This window comes from Dasypus novemcinctus, chromosome 14 (assembly GCF_030445035.2).
Source record: "Dasypus novemcinctus isolate mDasNov1 chromosome 14, mDasNov1.1.hap2, whole genome shotgun sequence".
Lineage (NCBI taxonomy): Eukaryota > Metazoa > Chordata > Mammalia > Cingulata > Dasypodidae > Dasypus > Dasypus novemcinctus.
Window position 1 is genome coordinate 88,488,048 of NC_080686.1, and position 17,334 is coordinate 88,505,381.

The 17,334-nt window shown below is 42.9% G+C and overlaps 1 pseudogene; it reads right to left on the reverse strand.

Annotated features, from left to right (window-relative positions):
* Nucleotides 1-12,693: 12,693 nt before the first annotated feature.
* LOC101425304 (transketolase-like protein 2) lies at nucleotides 12,694-15,139 on the reverse strand (annotated as a pseudogene).
* Nucleotides 15,140-17,334: the final 2,195 nt, after the last annotated feature.

Below are 17,334 nucleotides of genomic sequence, written 5' to 3' on the forward strand. Positions count from 1 at the left end.
GGACTGACAATGTGATAGCCAGATCCTGAGCCTCAACAGACTCCAGCACCTACAATCTGATTTATTGGACTTACCACACTCAGCTAAGATGGAGGTGAAGAAGGACAACCACCACACCATGGAGCCTAGAGTGATTACAACTGAAAATGGGAGGATTGCATCCAGCATCCAGGTGGAATCTGAGCCTCCTCTTGACATAAAGGTGCAATGGACACAACCAATCCAGTGTCCACATAGAAGAGGTGGCATTGGATTGGGAAAAGTGGACATAATGGACAAAGGGTATGGGGAAAGGCAGGAAGAGATGAGAGGTGGAGGCGTCTTCGGGACATGGAGCTGCCCTGGATGGTGCTTCAGAGGTAATCACCGGACACTGTAAATCCTCACAGGGCCTACATGATGGAATAGAGGAGAGTATGGGCCATGATGTGAACCAATGTATATGAGGTGCAGAGGTGCCCAAAGATGTACTTACCAAATCCAATGGATGTGTCATGATGATGGGAACGAGTGTTGTTGGGGGGGGGGAGAGGGGGGGTGGGGGGGTGGGGTTGAATGGGACCTCACATATATATTTTTAATGTAATATTATTACAAAGTCAATAAAAAATAAAAAAATTTAAAAATAAAAAAAAAAAAAAAAAACAGTAGTGGGGCAAATCTCAATTGTGCCTCATCAAACAGGAACAATGAGAAGAATACAACACCTCAGGGATAGTTCTGCCAAAGATGCATTATCTAAATCAAATCAGGAGGAAATATCACGTGAAACCCAAAATGAGGGTCATTCTGTGTTCTTCAAAAGTGTCAAGGTCGGGAAACGGACTTTGGCCCAGTGGTTAGGGCGTCCGTCTACCATATGGGAGGTCCGCGGTTCAAACCCCGGGCCTCCTTGACCCGTGTGGAGCTGGCCATGTGCAGTGCTAATGCGCGCAAGGAGTGCCGTGCCACGCAAGGGTGTCCCCCGCGTGGGGGAGCCCCACGCGCAAGGAGTGCGCCCGTGAGGAAAGCCGCCCAGCGTGAAAAAGAGAGAGCAGCCTGCCCAGGAATGGCGCCACCCACACTTCCCGTGCCGCTGACGACAACAGAAGCGGACAAAGAAACAAGACGCAGCAAACAGACACCAAGAACAGACAACCAGGGGAGGGGGGAAAATTAAATAAATAAATCTTTAAAAAAAAAAAAAAAGTGTCAAGGTCATGAAATCCAAGGGAAGACTGAAGAACTTTTCCAGCCTGAAGGAGAGTAAAGATGCTTGGCAACTAAATGCAATATGTGGCCTTTAGGACATTGCTAGGAGCCAGTGGAAAAACTTGAATGAGGCCGGAGGATTACCAAGGAGTAATCATCAATGTTACTTTCCTGATTTCAATGATTATAGCTTAGTTATGTAGAAAGATTCTGAGAAAGTCATACTGCCAAGTCTAAGCAATTGTGGTAGCTTGTCTCCAAGATGAATGGTCACTACTGAGTCCTTTTCTCTCTATTCCCAAAAGCCACTCACCTACTGAGGGTTGCTGTCTATTCCTCCCCACCCTTGAAACTGGCCTGGCCTGTGACTGCTGTGATTAATATAATATTACAGGGAAACAGATGTGGCTCAAGCAATTGGGCTCCCTTTCACCATATAGGAGGTCCAGGTTTCGACACCCAGGGCCTCCTGGTGAAGGCAAGCTGGCCCATGTGGTGAGCTGGCCCACAAAGAGTGCTGCCCTGCACAAGGAATGCAGCCCCACACAGGTGTGCTGGCCCACGCAGAGAGCTGATGCAGCAAGATGACACAACAAAAGGAGACACAGAGGAGAGACAATAAGAGATGCAGCAGACCAGGGAGCTGAGGTGGCGCAAGAGAATCATCACCTCTCTCCCACTCCGGAAGGTCCCAGGATTGGTTTTCAGAGCCGCCTAATGAGAACACAAGTAGACACAGAAGAACACCCAGCAAATGGACACAGAGAGCAGACAATGGAGAGAGGAGGGAGGGAGAAATAAATCTTTAAAATATATATATATGTATGTATGTATATATAGTGATGCTGTGGGACTTCTGAGGCTGGGGCATGAGAAGTCCGGCAGCAGCTACTGTTTGTGTCTCTCAGGATACTTGCTCTGAGGGAAGCCAGCTGCTCTATAAATAGTCTGACTACCATGACTCCATCCTGCTAGGAGAAAGCCCCAGCTAACCATGTGGAGAGGTTGTGGAAAAAAACATGCTTTCTGACTGCCACCATTTGAGGCATCCCCCACAAAAATTGTCCTGCTCAGCCCATCAGGATACAGTTGTATCCACTAGACAGAATAATTTATTCACATGATATTCTTAGCATCCAATACAATGCCCAGATGTAGCTGATGCTTATAAATATTCATTGAATAATGGCATCAACTTCTCAGGATGAAAGTTTTTTATTTAATTACTTATTGAGATTTTGTTAGACTGGCGTTAAAGTTCTTTCCAACTAATTCAACTCATCAGATCCTACCTTAACTATTCAAAATGAAACCAAAAAAAAGAGGCCATGTTTTAAAGCCATGATTTCTCTCTGTGTTTCCTGAACCTTTACCTTCCTGTAATTTCCCCACTCTAGCTATGTGGACATTTTGCAAATGCCTAGGCAAAGGTAAAATTTTTAAAAAATCATCAGTTTTTTTCTTGACTACAACTTAGATGTAATACTAATAGTTCAAATCAATCAATATATAAAACAATAATGACCATGGTTAAGTAAGGTTAATCTCAAGAATATAAGAATAACTTAACATTAGGGAAAGGGCTAATGTTAAACGATATCACTAGATCAAAGAAGAAAAATATCATTTTCATAGCTATCGAAAAGGCACTTTATAAATTCAGCATTTTGTTTTTATAAGAAGATATTATTAAATGAACATTTACTGAGACATAGCATATGCAAGGCACTGTGTTAAGCAGTAAGGATCAAAACATTAAATAAGGTAAACCCTGCTCTCAAGAAGCTAAAATATGAAATACTAACCACAACATTAGCAGTCTTCTTTTCTAAATGGGGTCATAATCATACAACCAAGAATTAATCCTAAGGAAATATTTCAAATCAGAAATTCTCATAAAGTTCTGCTTTGTAGTGCTGTTTTCAACCTTTAACCTTAATGTCTAATAATAGTGGAATAATTAAGAAAAAATTTTTATACCAGCTAAGTGAAACAGCATACACTAAGTTCCATTCAGCACCCATGATGTGCCCAAATCAAAATGTTTCGACTAAATTAGTTCAAAGACAATGTAGTAATATTGAACACTGTCTTCAAAGTAAAATTAGTTGTAAAAAGTATGACACAGCCTAAGCACTACTCAGCCTAAGCACTACTGACATTTTTGGACTAGGTAATTCTTTGTTCTGCAAGTTTCCTGTGCATTTTAAGGCATTCAGCAGCATTTCTGGTCTCTACCTGCTAGATACTGAAACAACTAAAAAGGTCTCCAGTATATTGCCAAATATTCCCTGGAGGGCAAATTCACCCATTGTATTAGTCAGGGTTCTCTAGGGAAACAGAATCAACAAGGGATATCTGTCAACAGTAAGAGATTTATCAGTCTCTCACACAGCTGTGGGGATGCACAAGTCCAGGTTCTGCAGGCAGGCTGCAACCAGGAGCTCCGATGAAAGTCCAACAAAGGTTCTTGACTAGTTCTGGGAGATGGTGGCTGTTCAAAGACGAGCTGGGAAATTCTTTCTCAATGCTGGAATCACTTCCCCTTTTAAGGGATTCAACTGATTGGGTTAAGCGTCACTCATTGCTGATGGCAATCTCCCTGATTGATGTAATTATAACCAACTATCTATGATTAACCACTGCAGTAAAGTCAGTGGTAACTAAAGTCCATAAATGCCCTTGTATTACCGTTAGCCCAGTGCTTCCTTGACTGAACAACTGGGCACAAATATCTGGCCAAGTTGACACAATAGCCTAACCATCACTGTCCACGCCTTGTCAACTTGGCAACCATACACATTACATTAAACCATACATAGTCTCTAAGTAAAAACAATAACAGACATGCATATATATATTTCTGCCTAAAAATGTTCAACTCTCCTGAATACAACCAGAAACACATTGATTTCATACAGAATAGGGTACAAGTTCTTGGGTAATATTTACTCTCAAACTTGACATCCTCACATATTATTACATGAAATGGATACAACTTGTTAAGGGGAAAGTTTGGGGAAGGAGACAAAGAAATGCATTTTGTGTACATATACAATCATCACAATGAAACGAAAGATTCATGATCATTATAGTCCTCATTTCTGTAACTCGTCACGTGGTCAAAGTTCATACTTATCACTACCTTCTTCCACTACCCATTCCATGTTTCCATTACCCTCAGCAAGCACTTCAGCTGGCCGTGGTTCTTTGCCTGAGGGGTGACCCAAATTTTCATTCCTGAAGATTCTGGGCCATTGTTAGTCCTACTTGGGTTGCAATTTTCCATTGACTTTAATCATAGGACATGGCAGAACTAGGAGATGCCCTAGAGGATCTCCTGTATTCCAGGCAAACTCTTCTTTACCCCCCTTATGTAGATGTGGTCCTATTTCCACTTGATAGGATCAGTCACACCAGCCAGTACAGTAATTCCCTTCTTTGACTGTTGATTCAGAGATATGAGGAACCCAGAGTGGCCAGGTGGCAGTCTTAACTTCCAGTTCAATGGAATCATTGCTGTGTTCCCTGGTGACAATGCTCCTCCTTTTGGGACTAAAACCTGTAGACCAGCTGTTGAGACGAGCTCAATAAAGGAACAACTCGAATGGGAGGCACGGCAGAACTTAAGAGGCAGAAGAATTAAGAAAAGACGGGAACAGGGGGCTCAGAGTCTCAAGGACTAAGAACCTCAACCAAAGCTTCCACATCATTTTTATTGAATATTTTGGGGAAGGGAGTACAGCTACTGTTTTTACTCCTTAAATAACACTTTGCCAGAGCAATCATGTCCACATTTTTCCATGGGGTGCGGGGCTCAAATGTGTCTTTCTGCAAACAATCACGGGTTGTTCAGGACAGTGTTCCATCTTGAAAGGACCTGATGTTCAAGGTCCTTACCCTCATTTGCTTCTTGGAAACATTTTAACCTCTGGCCCCTTATGGAAACATTTTAACCTCCAGCTGTTTCTCTACATTTCCCCCTTTTTGTTTTTGCAAAGCAATGAACGCAGCTCTGGCAGTTTCTTGTTGTTTTAATCCCCAGAGGGTTTGTTGCATGCATCTAAAAACTAAACACATACAAAACAGAAAGGAACAAATAATTAATATACCTCCTAAAATACCCCCTCCCCAGCTTTTAATCTATATTATAGGGTTTAGGGATCTCAATCCATCCGCAATTCCTGTCATAGTTTAAGAGACAGGAAGCAATTGTACAAGAGCATGTTGCATATTAGTTACTTGCCCTTGTAATTGAGAAATATTTAAGCTTAAATTATCTCTATGGCCACATAAATGACGCTTTACTGATTCCCAAGGAATATCACTACTATTATATGTGTAGGGGGTTACACAAAAAATAGATATATTCCAATCACATTTTAGGCATAGGTGCATATTTACAGTTTGTAATTCTTCCAAGCTCAAAACGGTATTTTCCAAGTCTACTAGACGAGTATTTATCTGTCAATTTGAGTTTGACTTCCCCAAGCCAAACTGGCATTCTTATGTCACTCTTGGATAAACTCAACAGTCTTAATAATTTGATGGAATGCCACCCCCGAAAAAGCTGCCACAGTAAGAAGATCAATTATGCCCATAACAGCAGCTATCAACAATCCTATCATTCCTTTTGTACGTTTGAGCACTAGTTGTAAAACTACTAATAAAGCCTGCATGTCAGGGGAGGATTCCCAAGGTCAGTGTTGAGATACTGGAATCCAAATGCCCAACTGTCTTCGTAGAATCATGTAACTATAATTGTAGAAAATAATATTTCATTAATACAAGTACAAAGTTTGCAGGAATTATTGGGGCACAGAATTTCTCGATAAGTTTCATTCAAATAAAATTCTCCTACTAAGAATACATAGGGGTGGGAAGCAGACTTGGCCCAGTGGTTAGGGCGTCCGTCTACCACATGGGAGGTCCGCGATTCAAACCCTGGGCCTCCTTGACCCGTGTGGAGCTGGCCATGCGCAGTGCTGATGCACGCAAGGAGTGCCGTGCCACGCAGGGGTGTCCCCCGCGTAGGAGAGCCCCACGCGCAAGGACTGCGCCCCATAAAGAGAGCCGCCCAGCGCGAAAGAAAGTTCAGCCTGCCCAGAAATGGTACCACACACACGGAGAGCTGACACACAAGATGACAACAAAAGAAACACAAATTCCAGTGCCGCTGACAACAACAGAGGCAGACAAAAAGAACACACAGCAAATGGACACAGAGAACAGACAACTGGGGGGGGGGGGGGGGAAGGGGAGAGAAATAAATAAAAATAAATCTTTTTAAAAAAAAGAATACATAGGGATTGTTAACACAAGATTGAATGTGAAAGGAAAAACTTTTTGAAGTATTGAATGATAGTGAATAATTACTAGAACATCGATAGCTTCCATCCCAGATCCAAATTGGTTTCAAACTAAAACTTTCTATTAAGTTGTTTGTTCTGGACTGCCCTTTAATGAGGGAAAAGATGGAACCATTCCCCCACCATGCCAAATAATAGGGCACATTGCATGTGTTGTGATTGTGGTATAATTATATTATGAAACACATGTCATCTTACAGCATCATGAGAAGAGCAGGTCTCATTTGTGTCACTACAATCCTGAACTGCATACCCCTTAGGGGCCGAGTCAGTTACAGTTCCATAGGAACCATTAAGTAGCAACACACTATTAGATCTGCAACAATTTTTCCATTGAATATGATTACTCTTAAGAGTCCATAAAGAATGGTGTATACATATCGGTTTACCTGGGGGGTTCAAATTAGCTCTATAATATGATATATATTTAAAACTCATTCTGGAGATGAGATGTAATTGACCTTTGGTAGTATTGCCATGTTTAGGAGTGACAGATAGCATCATGATATTTAACCATGCTTCAGCAGGCCCCACACATAGTGGTAAATCAGTAAATCCTAAAGTTAAATTGAAATTAGTACCCTCATTAGGATATAATGGTAGCTGGGGATCTTCTGGTCCCCAAGAAGAATCATTAACATAAATCTGAGGAGTCGTCTCCATCCAAGAGACAGTGCGCAGCAGGGGAGGATTAGGAATGTATGCCCAATAAGTGTAATTATTCTCAGCTGCTGTTCTGGGAAGCATACTTAGAGATGCAGTTATAATGGCTAACATGGAGACCAACAAATTTGGTGCAGTTACTGGTGATTCATTTCTTTCTAACTGTTGTTCAGTTTTCTGACACAGATGTTTAATCTGTCCGCACTTTGAAGATGGGGCAGCTCGAGTCTTTGGAGTGGGACCCAGCCTGGTTGTTTTCAGCATTAGACCTTCCAGATCCCACAGGAGTTTCTGTCATTCTGCATTCATGATACTACTTTATCTTACGCGCAGGTACCCACACAGGACTTTTGCCGTCTCCTGGGGAAATACAAGCAAACCCTCGCCCCCAGGTTAACACCTTTCACATAGACCATTCATTGGTCAATGGATCATTCCACCAGATTAATGGTAATTCAGAAAAAGACCTGGTTTGATTCCTTTTATAATGCTGAAAATGCTGTTCAGCCACTGTTTCCTGTAATGTAGGTTCATAATTAAGAAAACTGAGAGTAAATAGTGCTTTATGTAGCTGGGTATGTGGTGTCTCCCTATCTCCCCCTTTTTGTTTTTGTAACATTCTTTTAAGAGTTTGATGAGTACTTTCCACAATAGCTTGTCCTTGCGGGTTATAACGGAAACCTGTGACATATGAAATACCCCAAAGGTCAAAAAAGTGTTTTAAGGTGTTACTAACATAAGCGGGATCATTGTCTGTTTTGATGGATCATTGTCTGTTTTGATGGATTTAGGGAGCCCCATCATTGCAAAACAAGCTTGGATGTGTTGACAGACATGGTGGGCAGTTTCACCAGTTTGAGCCGTAACCCAAATAAATCCAGAGTACATATCCACAGAAACATGAACATAACACATTTTGCCAAATGATGCTACATGAGTGACATCCATTGCCAATAATTGTTGAGGGCTGATTCAATTGAGAATTACCCCGGAGCATTGAAAATAAGTTAGATAATTCATATGTTAAATATCCACCTTGGGTCTTAGCCAGTTTATATCTTCTAGCAGTTTTTGTAAGTCATTTAAATTCTGGATAGAATCTTTACAAACTTGAACCTTTTGGGGTTTGATTTTAATTTTGTCAACTAGAGATCCTAAATAGTTAACAGGAGTGTTTTTTGTATTTTCTCTGGGGCTATTTTTAAACCTGCTGCAGTCAAGGTCTCTTCTAAAGCTTTATACATTTTAACTAACTCCTCTGGAGAGGAGGCAGAGAACAGTATATTATTCATGTAATGAAGAATGTAGCAAGAAGAATACTTTAATCTAATTGACTCTATGGCCTTGGCTACAAAATTTTGGCACATGGTAGGATTGTTAAGCATTCTTTGTGGAAGATATTTCCATTGACACCCTTTCATAGGCTCTTTATTATTAAATGAAGGTACTGAAAATGCAAAATTTTCTCGATCATTAAGGTCCAAAGGTATAGTGAAAAAGCAATCTTTTAAATCAATTACTGTAAGTGGCCAGTTCTTAGGGATCATAGATGCCGTGGGCAAGCTGGGCTGCAAGGCACCCATAGGTTGAATTACTCCCTTAACAGCTCGCAGATCAGTTAACAGTCTCCACTTCCCAGATTTTTTCTTAACTGGAAATACTGGCGAATTCCAAGGACTAAAAGATTCCTAATATGACCTTTATGTAACTGTTCCCTAACTAGTTCATAATGTACCTCCAACTTCTCTTTAGGTAAAGGCCACTGCTCTATCCATAACAGGGGTAGAAGTAGTCCATTTAAGAGCGATGGATTTAGGTGGTCCAACTAGGAGGCTAGATTGAGCAGTGGCCACTATTGAAAAGATTGATAACTTAGCCCTTCTCAAGTTTCATTGGCTACAGGTGAAATGGGGTTAATTACTCCCTGATGGTATTTACCTAAATCCAATCCAGGAATATGTCCTTGTCTCTCCATTAGTTGCTGACTCTGTTTACTATACTGTCCAAATTTGGGGATGTAAATTTCAGCCTGCCATTGTTCTAACAAATCTCAACCCCATATATTAATAGGTAAGTCGGCAACATAAGGTAGAAAAGTAGCAGGCTGAACATCAGGTCCTTGGCAAGAAAAAATTTGAACATTTTGCATTAATCCTCTGGGAGTGCCAAGTCCCACAACAGAAATAGAAGCTTTTTGCAAGGGCCATGAAGAAAGCCAATGACTAGTACTAATAATTGAAATATCAGCTTCAGTGTCAATAAGTCCCTTAAAGGATTTATTTTGGATAATTACTTCACATATGGGGTGGGACATCTTTTCACTGAGAAAAATTCCAGGAGTGCCTGTACTTCCAAAACCTTTGTCACCACTAGTTCTTGAGCTATTTCCTATAGGAATAGAGGGAAGCAGAAGCAATTGAGCTATATGATCTCCCGAATTAGCCTTCCATGGAATGGATGTGGACATAACAATTTGAATTTTCCCTTGATAATCACAATCAATTACTCCAGTATGCACCCTGACTCCTTGTGAAGAAAGATTACTCCTTCCAAAGAGAAGGCCAACAGTGCCAACCGGCAGTGGCTCTTAAGTCCAGTTCTTACTCGGACCAGCTTATGCCCAGGGAGCAAGATAACAGGTTCTGCAGCAGGGATATCTACAGCTGCACTTCCTGTTGTTGCAGGGGATAATTCCAAGACACTGTGGAGCATTGTTGATTGTTGGGAGTGTCCTGCTGAACGGGGAATGCCCCATTTTTGTATGAGGCTGGGAGCTGACCCCTCTGGAAGTTTCCCAATAAAGGGGTCCCATCTTTATGGTATACAGAACAGCATTGATTAGACCAATGCTTCCCTTTACCACAACGGGAACACAGACTTGGCTGTTTTTGAGATGTCTCTGTTTTAAATTTGACATTGTTTTTCCTCTAAATCCTTCCCAACATTCTCTCTTCATATGGCCAAGTTTTCCACAATTAAAACACTTACTAGGGAATTGATTGTTAATTTTTAAACCTGCCATAGCTTGAGCCATCATTTGGGCCCAATGATTTTCTGTTCCTACTCCCTGACACAATTTAATATATCCTGTCAGATCCACCTTTCCCTTCATAGGTCCAATAGCTTTTTGACAATCTGACAATCCTGATTAGCATTTTCATAGGACATTAGCTGTAAAATAGTATCTGCTGCCTCTAAATTATCGACTTGTTTTTTAATAGCTTCTTGAAGCCAGGCAATAAATTCTGGATAAGTTTCTTGAGGCCCCTGTACTTCTTTCTGGAAAGATACCGGAGGCTGCCCTTTTGTTTCTATTTCTTCCCAGGCCCTTGGACAACAATGTTGAATTTGAGCAATAGACTGGTCATTCACACTAACTGATTTTCACCTCCTGCCCAATTTCCTCTTCCTACCAATTGATCTAATGAAATTGGAACATTATGGGTTTTATTAGTGGCAGCTTGAGTTTCAGCATGATCTACCCACCAGGTTTTAAATTTTAAGAATTCTCCAGATGCAAGTGTGGTACAGGCCATAGTAGAGCAATCGCCAGGAATCAATCTGGAGCCTTCTGCAAGTCCTCAGATTAACTCATAAGTGAAGGGAGCATTGGGACCACACTGCTGCACAGCCAACTTCAATTCTTTTAAGGTTTTGAAAGGAAAAGGCCCATGGGTGAACTCATTTACTCCATTAGGATTGTTCGCATCTATGCCTGGAGCCACCCGTTCATGGACTGGAACAGGAAATGTCATTAGAAGAGGATCAACATCTCCTTCTCTTCTTGCCTGTAAATTCCCTTTCTGTAAAGAGGATAATTTGGGCTGTATACTTCCAGGCACAAATGTAGGGGGTGGAGGAAGAGGAGGTATATCAGCTTCCTCAAAATTGATTAAAGGAAGAGCTGTAGCATAGTTGGCAGGATCAAATTTTTCAGTAATCTTGGGAAGGGATCAACATGGGCTTTTTCCTCATCCTCAGCTTGTAAAGGTTCAAGGACAGACTTGATAATGGTCTATGTAGGCCAGATGGTAACAGGGATATAGATTCCCTGAACATGTAATTTTTTCAATTCCTTTTTTTTTTTTTTTTTTGGTTTTTAAATGCTTTATTAACATTGTCTTTAACTGGTATCCTCAGTAAATGAATACAGTCAAGTTAACAGTCTGATCTGAAAAAAGAACAGAGCTAAACCAGTGATCATGGTGTTAATTAATACTGTATCATCACAAACTTAAGCAGCCAGGGATTAGAATCAGTCAGGACAAGACTCAACCTAAGATCTGAGAAAATGAAACAAAACCTCTAAATATTCTAAAACAGAGTAGTGTGCCAATTAGAACTGGTTACATTTTCATGTCTTCAAAGGACAGTCACCGCAAGCAGCGCAGTACATCACAAGGGCTTTCGCTGCTGCTCTCTCTACAGTCTTTAAACTGTGGAGGAGAAATGAAGGCAAAAAGAAGAAATTCCAAAGCAATTGCAGTCAAATTTTACCCAGGAAATCGATGTGGAGTTGCAACAGGCCGTGCAAAGGGAACACAGCCTCAGGCACAAAAGAAACTTTCAGCAAATTACCGTTTTATTAGCACAAAGTGTCCAAAAGAGCTGGGGGAGAGATCCCATCATGGCTGGTCTCCCGAGACGGCACTCGCCTCAGGGTTGACGAATGGCAACTCCACACATCCCACCTCATGTTGTGGGGGAGAGACCCTTTGCTGTGTGAGTGTGAAGCATTTATCCACCCCCAAGCAGGGGAAGGGAGCACTGCCACTGAGAATTCCTGCCCTTGGTAAGTACCTGGGGCTGCTTGTTCCTGGTTTCTGGTTTTAAGGTCTGGTCAGGCCTTTTCATTTGACCTAACAGCTCCCCCAAATTGTGGAATGGAGAAAGGCTGAAATATTGTCAAACAACAGAAAGAGTGTGGGGGGAGAGGTGTGGGGTGGGAGATGGCCACTGAGCATGTACCTGTGACTTCCCCAGCAAATGAAGGTACGATGGCAATATATGAAAAGTTGACGAAGAAAAATAGGGTATATCATAGTGGTAGTGCTTCAAAGCAAAGGGTATTGAAGCCTATAATTACATTCACATTTTCTTTACCTACAAGGAATTTGTACACATTTAATAAATTGTTACTTCTATGCTGTTAACCTGGTCAGTTATTTGTAGCCTTAACAGAAAACCGTATGGTGCTGTTTTGTCTGCTATCCTGTTACTTAAAATTTTACAACTTATGTTAAAGATTCAAAAATGAGAGTGATGTTTGTATACATAGTCACAGTTTAACGGAAGGTAGTTAAATTGAATTTCTGAATTAGGAATGAAGAAAAGTGTTAACTGGCTTTCCTTTCAAAAAGAGAAAAGCACAATATAGATTTGAAAGATAGCTTTTTAACTACAAGAATGTACTGTAAAGATACCAATATTTTTAGACTAAAGGTAACAGACTGATTTTTTAAGAAATCAGCTATTTTTTGTTCATTAAAGTACATTTCACAGCCAATATGATGTGTCTGGCACTAATTCCAAACATATCCAGCAATTCACTTGGTTTCCCACTTCGAGGCACTCCTGATACTGCCAACTGATGAACAAAGATATCACGCTCCCCGGAGACAGCTGCACATACAGCTTCCCCCATGCCACCTTCTCGGTAGTGATCCTCAACTGTGATAACCCGGCCACCTGTGGCTTTCGCATTGGAAATGACAGTAGCAGCATTCAGGGGTTTAATGGTAAAAGGGTCAATGACACGGACAGAAATACCTTGTTTGGAAAGATCAGCAGCAGCTGCTAAGGCTTCATGCAGCATAACTCCAGCTCCAATAACTGTGACCTCATCATCAACACTGTGGCTAACAACCTTGGCCTGGCCAATCTCAAATTTTTCTTGTGGTGGATAAATAACTGGAGTTTCCGGTCGGCTTGTCCGAATGAAACACATTCCCTTAGTATTGGCAGCCAGATAAACAGCATGCTCTGTTGAAAGTGCATCACTTGGATAGAAAACAGTACAATTGGGGATGCTTCGGAACATGGCGAGATCCTCAAGGGCCATCTGGGAAGGTCCATCTTCACCAGTGGATACCCCACAATGAGAACCAATAAGGTTGATGTTGGTTTGAGAGATGGCTCCCATTTGGACCTGATCAAACGCACGGGTCAAAAAGGCAGCGAAGGTACTAGCAAAAGCAATGGTACAACCACGAGTGGCACATCCCAGAGCCACACTTACCATGTTTTGCTCAGCAATAAAACATTCAATGAACCGCTCAGGGTGTTCTTTCTTGAATATCTCAGAAAAGGTAGAGTTCTTTGTATCACCATCCAGGACAATAACTCTTTCATTTGCATGGCCCAGTTTAGCCAGGGCTAAACCATATGCTTTTCGGGTAGCTATCTTCTCACCCAATTTGTAAGCAGGCAGAGAAGTCATTTTTATATTTGTGATGCTGACTTTTGGTGAGTCTCCAACAGGGTGTTTTGGTATGAGATTCCTATTGGTCTATATCTGGCTCTTAATTATAACCTGAAAATTGCATCAGCTCTTTCTTGTGGCAATGGCTTTCCGTGCCAATTTTCTGCATCCTCAAGTTTGGAATACCACGACCTTTGAAGGTCTTGGCAACTATAGCAGTGGGCTTGTTCTTCACTAAAGTTGCTTGCCAGAAAGCTTGGCACAAGGCCTCCACATTATGGCCATTCACCATGTAAGTATTCCACCCAAAGGCTTCGCAGTGCTTCTGATACGTATCTGTGCAGTGTTCAAGTGGTGCAGCACCACTTTGTCCCAAGCGGTTCACATCAAAGATGGCCACAATATTGTCCAAATTGTAGTAGGAAGCAAAAGCCAAAGCCTCCCAGACAGAAGCTTCTGAGGATTCGCCATCTCCCATAAGGCAGTAGACCCGGTAGCTGGCTTTGTCAAAGTATTTGCCAGTATAAGCCATTCCACACGCAGCACCTAGTCCTTGCCCAAGAGATCCTGTGGCCACATCAACAAACGACAATCTGGGGGTAGGATGTCCCTCCAAGTCACAGTTTTCCTCAAGCTCAGCAAGTCAGATTCGCTGATGTCGCCTGCCTCTGCCCAAGCAGCGTAAAGGATTGGGGCAGCATGGCCCTTCGAGAGAAGGAATCTGTCGTTGTCCGGGTGTTCTGGGTCTGTCTGTTTATACCTCATCGTATGGAAAAACAGAACGGCCATGATCTCGGCTGCGCTGCAGCACGACATGGGGTGACCCAAGTTGGAGGCACACGTGGCCCTGATAGAATGGATCCGCAGGCAGTTGGCCAGGTCCCGTAGCACCTGGACAGTCGAGGCATCCGGCTTGGCATCGTCAGCCAAAGCGGTACGCACGTCTGTACTCACAGCTTAAAAGTCCACTAAGCAGTTCCAATGCGTGAACCCGCTTTTTTGAGGAAATAAGCTCAGAAACCGGACGGGAGATGGCGGCAGCAAGGAGCTCATATGGCGCGCCGCTTGAAGTCTCTACAGGCTCCCCTCTCGTGCAGCTCCCAGCCTCCCCTGTGCGCCTCTCCCTCCTCCCCTCACGCAGCTCCCAGCCTCCCCCGTGCCGCCGCTCCCTCCTCCCCTTGCGCAGCTCCCAGCCCCCCCCCCCCACTCGCCGCTCCCTCCTCCCCTCACGCAGCTCCCAGCGTCCCCGAGCGCCGCTTCCTCCTCCCCTGTGCAGTTCCCGGCGTTTCCTGCGTGCTGCATTTTTCAATTCCTTACCAACTTGTTCCCAATCTGTAAATTCTAAACTATCCAATGTTGGGAACCATGAACAGTGAGTCTTAACAACCTGTAAGAGTTCCATAATATGAGACTCATTAGCTTTAGCTCCTCCTGCTTTCAGGAGCTGTTTCAGGAGACAGACATAAAGATGTAGCTGTATATCTACATTTCCCATTGTAACCCTGTTTAAAATACCTGAGAGGACCCTACCAGTTGAAGGCTTCCTGCTTCTGACTCCAGTTCTTCATTTGGGGTTCTGTGATAATACCCCAATTTCAATTTTCACTCCAACAAACCTTCTCCTATTCGAGCTGCTCAAGCCCCACGTTGGCCCCACATTGGGTGCCAGATGTTGAGACGAGCTCAACAAAGGAAAAATTCAAATGGGAGGCATTGCAGAACTTAAGAAAGAGACACAAGAATTAAGAAGAAATGGGAACAGGGGACTCAGAGTCTCAAGGACTAAGAGCCTTGACCCAACTTCCACATCATATTTTTCTAATATTTCGGGGAAGGGAGTACAGCTACTGTTTTTCACTCCTTAGATAACACTTTGCCAGAGCAATCATGTCCGCATTTTTCCATGGGGTGCAGGGCTTAAATGTTTCTTTCTGCAAACTATCACCAGTTGTTCAGGACAGTGTTCCATCTTGAAAAGACCTGATACCCTCATTTGCTTCTTGGAAACATTTTAACCTCCGGCCATTTCTCCACACCAGCAGAGTTTGAGGTTGCAGGGACAGGAAGCAAAAATTTTCCTAGTGGGTCACTAGGGGTAATAATGAATGGTGCCACTCCCATTTCCACCCCTTGATTCCTGGACCCATGGATCCTGGTTATGGGAGAAACAGCACCATAGAGTGGACACTGACTTAGAACATACACAGCCTCCTGGAGAACACTGCCCCAGCCCTGCAAGGTATTTCCACCTAGTTGGCGCCATAATTGAGTCTTCAAAAGGCCATTCCACCATTCTATCAATCCAGCTGCTTCAGGATGATGGGGAACATAGGAAGACTAGTGAATTCCATGGACATGTGCCCATTCCCACACATCATTTGCTGTGAAGTACTTTCCTTGATCAGAAGTAATGCTGTGTGGAATGCCATGGTGGTAGATAAGACATTCGGTAAGTCTATGGATGGTACTTTTGGAAGAAGCATTGAATGCAGGAAATGCAAACCCATATCCAGAGTATGTGTCTATTCCAGTTAAAACAAATCGCTGCCCCTTCCATGGTAGAAGTGGTTCAATGTAGTCAACCTGCCACCAGGTAGCAGGCTGGTTACCTTGAGGAATGGTGCCATATCAGGTGCTGAGTATGGGTCTTTGCTGCTGGCAGATTGGGCACTCAGCAGTGGCTATAGTCAAGTCAGCCTTCATAAGGGGAAGTCCATGTGGCTGAGCCCATGCACAACCTCCACCCCTACCTCCATGGCCACTTTATTCATAAGCCCACTGGGCAATGAGAGGAGTGGCTAGGGAAAGAGGCTGAGCATTAGCCACAGAGCAGGTCATCTTATCCATTATTATTAAATTAAAATCTTCCTCTGCTGAATTATTAAATCTTCTTCTGCTGAAGTTACCCTGTGGCAAGCATTCACATGGGACACAAAAATTTTCATGTTTTTTGCCCACTCAGAAAGATCAATCCACATATCTCTTCCCCACACCTCTTTGTCAACAATTTTCCAATCATGTTCCTTCCAAGTCCCTGACCATCCAGCCAAACAATTGGCAACAGCCCACAAACCAGTGTACAAATGCACCTCTGGCCATTTTTTCTTCCAAGCAAAATGAACAACCAGGTGTACTGCTTGAAGTTCTGCCCACTGGTAGAATTTGCCCTCACCACTGTCCTTCAAGGATGTCCCAGAAAGTGCGGCATATGTCCACTTTCGGGTTGTACCTGCATATCATGCAGGACCATCTGTAAACCAGGCCTGAGTTTTCTCTTCCTCAGTCACCTGACTGTAAGGGTCTCCCCAAGAGGCCAAAGTTGTGGGCTGGGAAAGAGAAGGTAACATGGCAGGGGTGGTGACCATGGGCATTTGGGCTACTTCCTCATGTAACTTACTCAGGCCTTCAGGACCTGCTCGAGCCCTCTCTCATATATACCACTTCCACTTTATTATGGAGTACTGCTGTACACACCCAACTTTATGGTTTGGTAGGTCAGAAAATACCCAGCTCATGATAAGCCTCATGGTAACTTGATGGCCCAAGGTTAAGTGTTCAGTCTCTACTAAGGCCCAGTGGCAGGCCAAAAGCTGTTTTGCAAAAGGGAAGTAGTTATCTGCAGAGGATGGAAGGGCTTTGCTCCAAAATCCTAAGGGTCTGCATTGTGATTCTCCTATAGGGGCCTGCCAA